Source organism: Falco punctatus, assembly GCF_963210335.1.
Source record: "Falco punctatus genome assembly, chromosome: 3".
Taxonomy (NCBI): Eukaryota; Metazoa; Chordata; class Aves; order Falconiformes; family Falconidae; genus Falco; species Falco punctatus.
The window spans coordinates 17,523,816-17,533,662 of NC_137582.1; positions in this window are offsets into that span (position 1 = coordinate 17,523,816).

A 9,847-nucleotide genomic window follows, 5' to 3' on the forward strand; every position below is an offset into this window, starting at 1 on the left:
GGAGAAATCTTTTTGTGCTTATTTCCTGATTTTCATAGAAAATCCAAACACACTATTCAAATAGGCATCCCTTACGCTTGAAAAAGGATGCAGAAAAGCAGGGGTGTTAGACATGTCCTGCAGGTAGGTAGTCTGGGGAAAACTTAATTTTTAGTGCTTGTCTTTTATTCCTTGACACCTAAACCATCTGACTAAAAATCAACAGTGTTTCAGAAATTCTGAGTTCTCACCATTATCCCTATATTTCAGTGGTAGCTTTCCAAGATGAAGATCTGATTTTTGAAAGAAAAAATGAAGCCTAATTCCATAGTATCTGCACATAGTGTGGCTGCTCTCAATGTCAGGAGCAGGGCTCAGCCAGCTCTTTAATAGCCAGAGCTTTGCACTGTTAGTCAAAGATTCATATTTATGCCGAACTCCATAACCATATCCCCAGAATGCTTGGTGGTATGCTGAGTTAGAATGGAAATAGATGCTTTTCCTGCTGAGTAGAGAAGTAAATCAAAAAGAAGCAATAAAATGAAAGCTTTATTGCTGTCTAGCAAAGCTATTTTGTATTAAGAATTTAGTATATAAAACTGTAGTCATGTTGTGCAAAATGTTTGGTATACTTTGATAAGAAGCCAGTGGTAATGGCTTTCTTAGACAATTTATTTTATACCAATTGCAAGACCTAACAAAAAAAAAAATCTTGACTTTGCATGCATGAAAGAAAACATAATGAAAAGCTGCAAAAGACCCTGTGAGTTTGCCAGTATCTCAGCATGCACAAAGAATCCAGCAGCAGCAAAAAGTCTGAGCAGAATAAGGGAAAGGAAAAGCAGCTATAAGCAAGCAGAGTATGGATACCATCAACATTGAGACTTGACTAAACGATACGTGCACATGGGCAGCTGCCATCTGCAGTGCTCTTGCTACACACTTATGAAAGTTTTGCCTTGCTGATGAGTTATACTCTTTCTACCATAATAATCAACAAGCTAATGAACTCATAGTGATGAGTCTGTCTGATCTCCCCACCTTTTCCAAAAGACAATAAACCACAAGTGTCAGGTGAAGAGTCCAAAGGATGCCATCTCAGTAGTCACTTTTATTACACTGTCACCAGACAATAACAACAAGGAGCCAAAGCAGGAAGGAATTCTTGCCTCAGAGGGCTTATATCCCAAGGGCTGACTTCTGCAAAAATTAATGTAAAAATTATTCTTTTTTTTTTTTTTTTTAAATACCACCATTGCCTTGCATGAGCAGAATCTGATGCCAGGCATTTGGGGAGTTTTCCACTTCAAATCTCACTCTCTCCCTTCAGAACTTTGACACTGCCATGCACAAGAGGTTACTCTATCCAACTGCAGATCCAAGCATGCAGGTGACCTGTCACCTAAATCCCAACTTATATTTCTACCTTCTATGCACATTTAAAAAAACCCACTGCTGAGATTTTCTGCAGGGAATGTCAAGAGACCTGCAGCAGGTCTGGTTCACTTGTTATTTTATACAGCCATAAATCAGGAGTAACAGCACAGGAATGCCAACGGACACAGGAGAGAATGGGATCACACACTAATTTAGCATCAGTCTGTTGTGACCAGGTTTCCTTCAGGACTTTTAATTTTATTTATTATATTTACCTCTGTCATTTTGGCATCGGAAAGCACAAGAGTTATTTAGAAGAGCAGCAAGTAACCCAAAGTAGCAGGGTACTTTTGTCTTCATGATTTGAGGGGTATCACATTTAGAAAAGCATCCTTATTCCTTCAGCTCCTAAACACAACACCCTGAGCAGTTCAGGAACCTGAAACACCCTGTTGTAGATCTGCCCTTCACTCTGACAGAGAGAAGGCCCTCAGGCCCCTCATGAACGCATGGACTAAACCACCTGAGTTCTGGTGTCATGGTATTTTCAGAGATGTAACTCAAGTCTAAACTCCAGAAAACAGCCATGCCTCACTTTCCTACAGGCCCAGTCTCCCAGTTTCCTGGAAAGGATGATTCAAGACCATGTTCCAAAGGATAATTAATTCTATATAAGAAATAAAATAGCTTTAGTAAGTCAGCCTCAGTAGCATTCCTCCATCACCAGCAGCAAGACCCAGGGTTGAGTTTCTGAGCAATTTCAAACCTGAGTCTCTTAAAACCCATCAGGCCTGTAAAGTCAAACACTTGCCCATCTACCCTCCAGAGATCTTGGGTTGTTTGTTCCAAATAGCATCCTACAAGATGTGAAGATTAATCAAATAACAACTACTAAATCAGGCTACAGAAGATCATAGAAGAGAGAAACATAGGATATGGTTGATCAGAAACCCCGAAGGGATCATAACTGGGTGGTTCTGGATACCCTCAATGGAACTATGGATGTCTTGGGATTTTAAAGACAAATTTGAAACTGCAGGAGCTTTGAAGCTTTCAACAATGTCATAACACTCCATTTAGTTACTCAAAGTGGCTTTTAAGCTTCTAACCCCATTTACGATTCTAACCTGAATAAATTTCTCCTAAGATCCTATAGCTCCTGCACCTCCCACACCTTTTTCCTCCCCAACCAAGAAGTGACATGTTAGAACAAACGGACCAAAGTTCTGACACTGCAGGCCCATTTCAAATGGAAACCATTTTCTAAATTCAGAATATACTTATTCAGATGACTTATTGGACTGTACCTAGACCTCATTTGATTCTTAAATGCTGATGAAAATCATGACAGCACTCATTTAGAAACAGAATTTTTGTAGCAGTTAAAGAATGTTTTTAATCACTGGACTAGACGAGTTGATCTCTTCTCCAACAGTTCAGCTACCAATTCAACAGAGGCAAGAAACAGCCTAAAGTAAGTCAGTGGCTAACCCTTAGCACAACAGATGGGGACATGGCTCTGCATATCAGAACATCCAAGCTCTGCTTCTCTACACAAGCAGAAGCTTATCCAGAGATTAGTAAAACTCTGTGCAAAGCTGCCGAAGAGTCTCTACTCTCCCTCCCTCTCTTTCTTCCTCCCACGGGTATGGGATTAGCAGCATAACTGCACAGTGGCTTCTGCTTCCACCCCCCATGGAGAAAAAAAACTTCTAAAATGCTGTATCCCTACTCCTCCCATTTTGGGAAGAAGTTATATCAGCTGCATACCCTGATGCCTCCTTGCCTACACTCCAGCCTCCAAAAGGAAGGGCAACATGTGGGTCTAATTAATTGGCTGACAATGCTCCTGTTTCTCTCTAAAGCAAACATGAACAGCAAAACTGCTTTAAGCAGATCTTCAGAGCAGAAATCCTTCAAGTTCACTATAGACACATTTAAACCACAATTCATCAAGGCTTGGGAGGGAGTCCAAATCATAGGCATAGGCATGAGCCCTTTGGGGTCAATAGGCCTCTAAGAACCCCCAGGCTACAATCACACACTGCACTGGGATTGTAGCTGGGTATGGTTCATGCCTACAAAGCTGTCTGTCACAGCACTACCAAAACTAGCCAGCTGCAACAAGGTCTTTTTCCAATCACGTACCAAGTTAACTTCAATAAGTAGTCAGAATGCCTTGCCCCAGCATGGCCACCAATCCCCCACAAGGTCTCAAAGGCCCATCTACTGTTCGTGTCATGTCTTCATGCCAGTCCCTCTACTGCCTTCTCTCGTTGTCTCTCCTCACCCAGATCTCTCTTCATTGGCTATTCTCTATTCATTGGCTGCCCAACCACTTAACAGAACCAGCCACAGCTGCACCTTGTCTACATCATCCAACCCGCCGCCCCTGAAGCCAGCCCACAGCTGTATGTTATCAATATTAATTAACCCAGCTTCATTCCTCTAAGTTGTCCATTTGCCCTTCATGGAGGGTCTGAGTTCTATGTAGCAAATTAGGATGCAGCAGGCAACAGAGACTAAGGTCTTCCTCCAAAGAAAGACCTGAGGAAGTGTCAGAACTTAGGCCTACTGCCCTGCTAGAAATTGCCTGCTCTTTACATACTGCCCCAAGCACCACTCCGAGACGCTCTGACTTTTAGCGTAGGTTATGGAGGGAGTTAGGCACTACCACAAGCAAGCACAATCCTTATATGTTCAGCAGAGAGCCAACTCAGAGCACCTAAGAGACAACACTAGCTACAGGGTGCATCAGTTCTGGTTCTCAAGCATTCCTGTGCTTCAGTCCCCGTCAAAGCTGGCAGTAGGTGCTTAACATTTTCTCATGGATGTCATTATTTTTCCTAAGACCCTACCATCAATGGTGGTGCAGGTGGTCACTATTTTGCTACCAACCATCATGTAGGATCATTTGCCCAACTAGCAAAAGATAAGGATTTATTTCCCTGTTACTCTGCCTCCTTTGAAGAAGCCCTTCTTCTTTGCATGGCACATACACAAATGATTCATTAAGCCACTCAAGATAGCAAGAGAAAACATGTGCTTAGCACAGCCAGAGCTGTTTCTTTCTGGAGGGAACCTGGCTTCAGATCCTTGCTCTAAGGACAGTACATTAAAAAGTCACTGGATAAAATATGAGACCAGCCTCTGTAGCAGTGAATCAAGAAATCCCCATTCCTGTTAAGCACCTCCAATTATTAAAATTCATGTTGTCCTAGTTCTTGTATCTTGTCCTTGGCCAAATTCATCATCTGGGAATCTCAATTTGTTCCCTGTAACTGCATTGCTTAGGCACTGTCCTTACTTGTGGGAAATGTGGATTTGAATTCCCTCAAGGAGTTACCCTGCCAGATAAAAGAGTGTTCTGACTTCTCTGCTAGAAAACAAAAGCAAGGAGTGGTGTTAATGCCACTATATAACCCTCCATGTTCTGTGAGGGGCAATTTCTTAGAATGTACTTTCTGGAAGAAGTCCTCCAGCTAACACTGAGAAATAAGAAAATCATTTGTGGCTTCCCATGGCACTAAGATGGGAGATGAGCAATGAACTCTTCAGCTCTGATAAGATCAAGACATTCCCGGACAAGATTCATCTAACTTTTACATGGACAGTTGGACAGATGCATGGATGGATGGACAGACAGATGGATAGGTAGACAGATAGATAGATACATCAACTGATCAATCAGTCCTAAAGCTGGAGCCTATCAAGTTAGGCAGCAGCTGAAGTTTTGAGGATGACCTTTTCAGATGAAGTCCTTCCAGCCCTATCCAACTGTATGGCATTGGGGTGACTCAGTTGTCTAGTATGACACCAGGAGTTTAGGAGAGGAAAAAAAGCTAAAACCATCACACTCCAGACAGGCTGGCTGATGACCAGACCAGCCTTCCTCCTCTGGGGCAGATCCAAATCCATAATCTTCTGGGTCACTGAACTATAGCCTGAACTATAGTTCTCTGGTTTCCATGCACAAATAGAAGACGCTGGAGAGAGGAAACAACCTGAAGTGGCATGGATTATTTTTTTTTTGGCTTTACTATATTCCTGGCAATAAATAACTCACTGGCTACTCTGTTGACAAACTGCAGATCCCCAGACATTCTTGGAACCATTACTGTGACAAATCTGGTAGAGTCTTAAATCCACTTTAAAAAAAAAAAAAAAAAAAAAAAGCATTTATTTTGCCCCGGTTCATTCTGTCATCAGAAGACAATAACAAATGCTGCAGTCCATGGTCTGTCTTTGGGATAAGCAGCAAAAAAACCAGCTGTCCTGTTTTTAGAGACAATGATTTGCTGTTCTAATTCTTTCTTTTATCTCCTCTTTTTTATTATTCTGTAGCAACGTAGGAGGCATCTCCTCTGCCTTCTGTACCTGTGCAGAAAAAGGGAGTGAGTTGAGGAGGCAATGCATCTCACCTTGTTCCTTAAAACCAAAACAGCTTCCATTTCTTCTTAAAACAAAGTAGGGGCTACATCTTCCCGTTAGGGCATTATCACTGCTGATAGCAGTGGTGTTTTTCTTCAAAGTCACCTCGCCCATCTCTATAGAGAAAACTTCCAGATCCCTTTCTGTTCCCCTTGTTTCTAACCTCAAGCTACAAGGGACTAGTTGAGTTTAAGAACAATGGCTGGTTAATTTCTTTCCCTGCGGCCCTTAGCAGTTCATGTAAAGTTGAGTTCCCACTGTTAAAGGAGCCTTAATTGGCAGCCTACATTTCATTGTGGTCCCACCTCAACAGGTACTGGACTAATTACTACAGACCTTTGCATAGGACTTGAGTCAGTTCCTTATTTTTTTTAAAGCATCTTTGTGTTGCTGAAAATCTTCACATTACAAATAAGAAAAACACAGTTCTAGCCTCCACATTCAGTTTGAAAGTTCTGACTTATCTACAGATAATTTCACCAAAGGCCAAACTCCATGCTGGGGGAGCCTGTTTCTCTTTCCACTTGGCTTGCACAGATCCCAGTTCATACGAATTTAGTGCAACTTGTCTTTAAGGCAGAAACTGGCATCAGTCCCATTTTCTCAAAGTTTGTGCAAAACTGAAAGGAAGGTTTGGCCTGTGGGAGAACCTATGCAGTACTGCATGGGCATATGTTTTGGGAACATATTACCAGTGACAACCTTGCCAGAACTTTTAGAAGATGATGTTAGAAAGGTTCATTTATCTTTTCAGCTCAGCCCCAATACATCTTGAAAGAGACCACATAATCCTCTGAAAACATCATCCAGTCTGTGGCTGTTCTTAGAGATGCTGGGGTGGTTTGACCCTGGCTGAATGCCAGGTGCCCACCAAAGCTGCTCCATCACTCCCCTCCTCAACCAGACAGGGGAGAGAAAATTTAACAAAAGGCTTGTGAGTCGAAGTAAGAACAGGGAGACATCACTCAGCAATTACTGTCATGGGCAAAACAGACTCAAAAGCACCTTCCCTCCCACCCCTCCCTTCTTCCCAGGCTTAACTTAATTCCCCATTTCTCTACCACCTCCCCCTGAGCAGCACAGGGGGACAGGGAATGGGGGTTGTGGTCAGTTCATCACACGTTCCTGCTTCTCCTTCCTCCTCACACTCTTCCCGTGCTCCAGCCTGGGGTTCCTCCCATGGGAGATAGTCCTCCATGAACTTCTCCAGCATGAGTCCTTCCCACATGCTGCAGCTCTTCACGGGCTGCTCCAGCGTGGGTCCCTCCCACAGGATGCCGTCCCTCAGGCACAGCTGGCTCCAGCGTGGGTCCCCCCAGGGTCACGAACCTGGGATCTTCTCACAGAAGCCACCTCTGTAGCCCCCCTGCTACCTAAATCTTGCCATGCAAACCCACTACAGATGCATATTTAAAATGTTAAGGCATGCAAGAGAATTTTAGGCCCTCTGTTTTTATTTTTCCATTTTTCAAATTTTCCTTGATCGCTTCCCATGTAGTTTATCTCTAAAAGATGCAAGGTGCAAAGTTCTTTCTTTGCAGCCACTAAGAAATCAAAAACCACCACCAAAAGGGTTAGCTGGGCTACCAGCAAAACTCAGGATATTGGTGCTGGTAACAGACAATCTCTAATGTGAACAGAACTTCTTTCTTGCTCACCCAGATGCTAGAAAGTCTAGTAGAGGTAAGACCAACTTTCTCCCAAACTGATACTTAACAGGGCCAATTTCAACAAAAACAATAACGTTTCACAGGTAGAACTCAGAGCAGAAATAAAAAATCATCTTTGCCTTTTAATAAGTGTTGATTGTTAACAGCTAGAGACCAAGGCCCACAGTTCCTGCCTCTTGTTGCCTACAGACCCTGCATCAGTCCACATACACTTTTGTTTCAACACTGCCATTCAGGCTCGAGGATCTCCTTCTGCTCATGCTATAAGGATTACTGCAGAAAGGCAAAGCCACACTTATATCTGGGACTAGCTGTGAAATACGCCTTTAGCTACCCCACCAAAGACTTCAGCAGTTCAGATGTGTTTTTCATTTCTGCTGGTTCTGAGGCATTTCAACTGGGAAAAAAAAATCATGTTTCAATGTATTTATTTTTTAAGGAACCTCCATATAGGAACAACATAAAGGACCTTTAAAGTTTTCCACTACTATGAGTGAAAGAAGACTGGGCCGAGGGAAGCAGGAGTTGGAGCAGGAAGGTATAAGCCATCCTCAAAGCATCTGCTCCAAGACAAAGACAAAAAGGAAGACTCCTGTGGCATTAGAGAGAGCATGGGGCCAGCCACTCTCCACAGGTCATTATCCTACCACTTTATCACCACTGTATTTAATAGGTTAATCCTGAATGCCTGGAGGAATCTGAACTACTTAGCTTAGGCTTCCATAATGAAGAACCAGAAAAAAGTTTAAAAAAGAATAAAAAATATATTCAAATAGAAGACTAGCATCAGGTCGCAAAAGATGTCTTTCAGTTCATTGCTATGAAAGAACTGATGCAAAATACCTAGATAGATGCTGAAATGTCAGACTCATCTCATCTGCTGCTGTCATTGGGCTAATTAGAGTGGTTTCTGAACCTCTGTAATTAAGCAAGTGACAGGGTTTCCATCATAAATCTAATTTTTAGAGCCCATCAGTGAAAAAAGCCCTGCTTTTAGCTAAAACCTAGAAGTTCTTTAAAAGTGCACGATTTTGTAGATATAGAAAGCTTATTTTATGATAGGGAAAGTAAAAATGTAGCTAATCATTTTGATTTCACTATTTAAAAAATAATAATTAGTTACAAAATGTCTCCTGCATTGGATTTGTACCTAATATTTTTATCATATATTTTGCTATACAACTTAAACATGCATAGTTCAATAAAGGGGACCGAATATATTTCAAAAGGTTTGAACATAATAGCTAGAGGGGGGAAACCAAACAACACAATTCATTCCAGTAGAAATAAAAACATCATACTTGGAAAAAAAATGTTTAAGTTTACACAATGGACCTCTAAAAACATTCATTATTATTTTTCAGATTTTCATTTGAACCTTTTGAAAATATCTCCCTAAGTGCTATTCCCAGCATATTTACAAGTATTTTTCACGAGGCAATGTAGCACAAATACGATAAATAACCCTATCTGGCTGTGCCTTCCAATATTGGTATAATTTTCTGAAGTCAAAAAACACTAGCCTAAACCACCATTATCTAAATATATACTGATGGCAGAGCCTTCTGCACAGCAAGGCCCAAGATCAGAGGAATACAGTGAGGCACAAACCCATTGCTTGCAAAAAGGTATTTTCTACCCAGTGCTTCCTTACTGGATTTAGCCCCTTTTTCCTGTGCCATGAGCACACAGGCAACATATTTAGGCTTATTTCTTACTGATCCCTTGTATGTTCCATCTTGAGCTGAAATTCAGTTATCGTGGTGATGGGCACTAAATCAATACTTGTAATAATTTCTGCAAGGCATCAGGCTCTAACATATTTCTGACCAGCAATTCAAGAAAACAACACAGGATAACTTTTTAGTAAGTTTGTATCTTTGAAGGCACTGAAGTGTAAAGTGACAGTTCACTAGTCCACAAGTTCTGGCTGCCCTAAAAACACAAACAGTAAATAGAGGTATTTCACTCGCTGATCTTTTGTTGTACTTTACACTAAATTGTTCATTCTCTGTGGAAAAACTCAAAGTGATTGTTCCAAAGAATACTCTTTTGCACTATCAATCAGCCTGTTCCTGAAATTCAAATACCCGTTAATCGCAAAGCATTCCTCTAGCAGCCTCCACCAAATAAGCTGGTATTCCTTGTAAAGAAAGTAACATTGTTAAAAAATATTACTAAAACCCTCTATAGGGTAAAATAGTGGTTTAAGTACTAGGGATTAATCTGAATATGAACATACTTTTGATTTTAAGGTACTATCTGTACATTTATCAGAAGTGATAAGACATAAATGATTTTATTCTGTATAGCTCAATGAATCTACTGCTATCAGTTTTTATGGTACAACATGATGCTTATTTTATTTAAATAACTCCATGAAGAGAAAA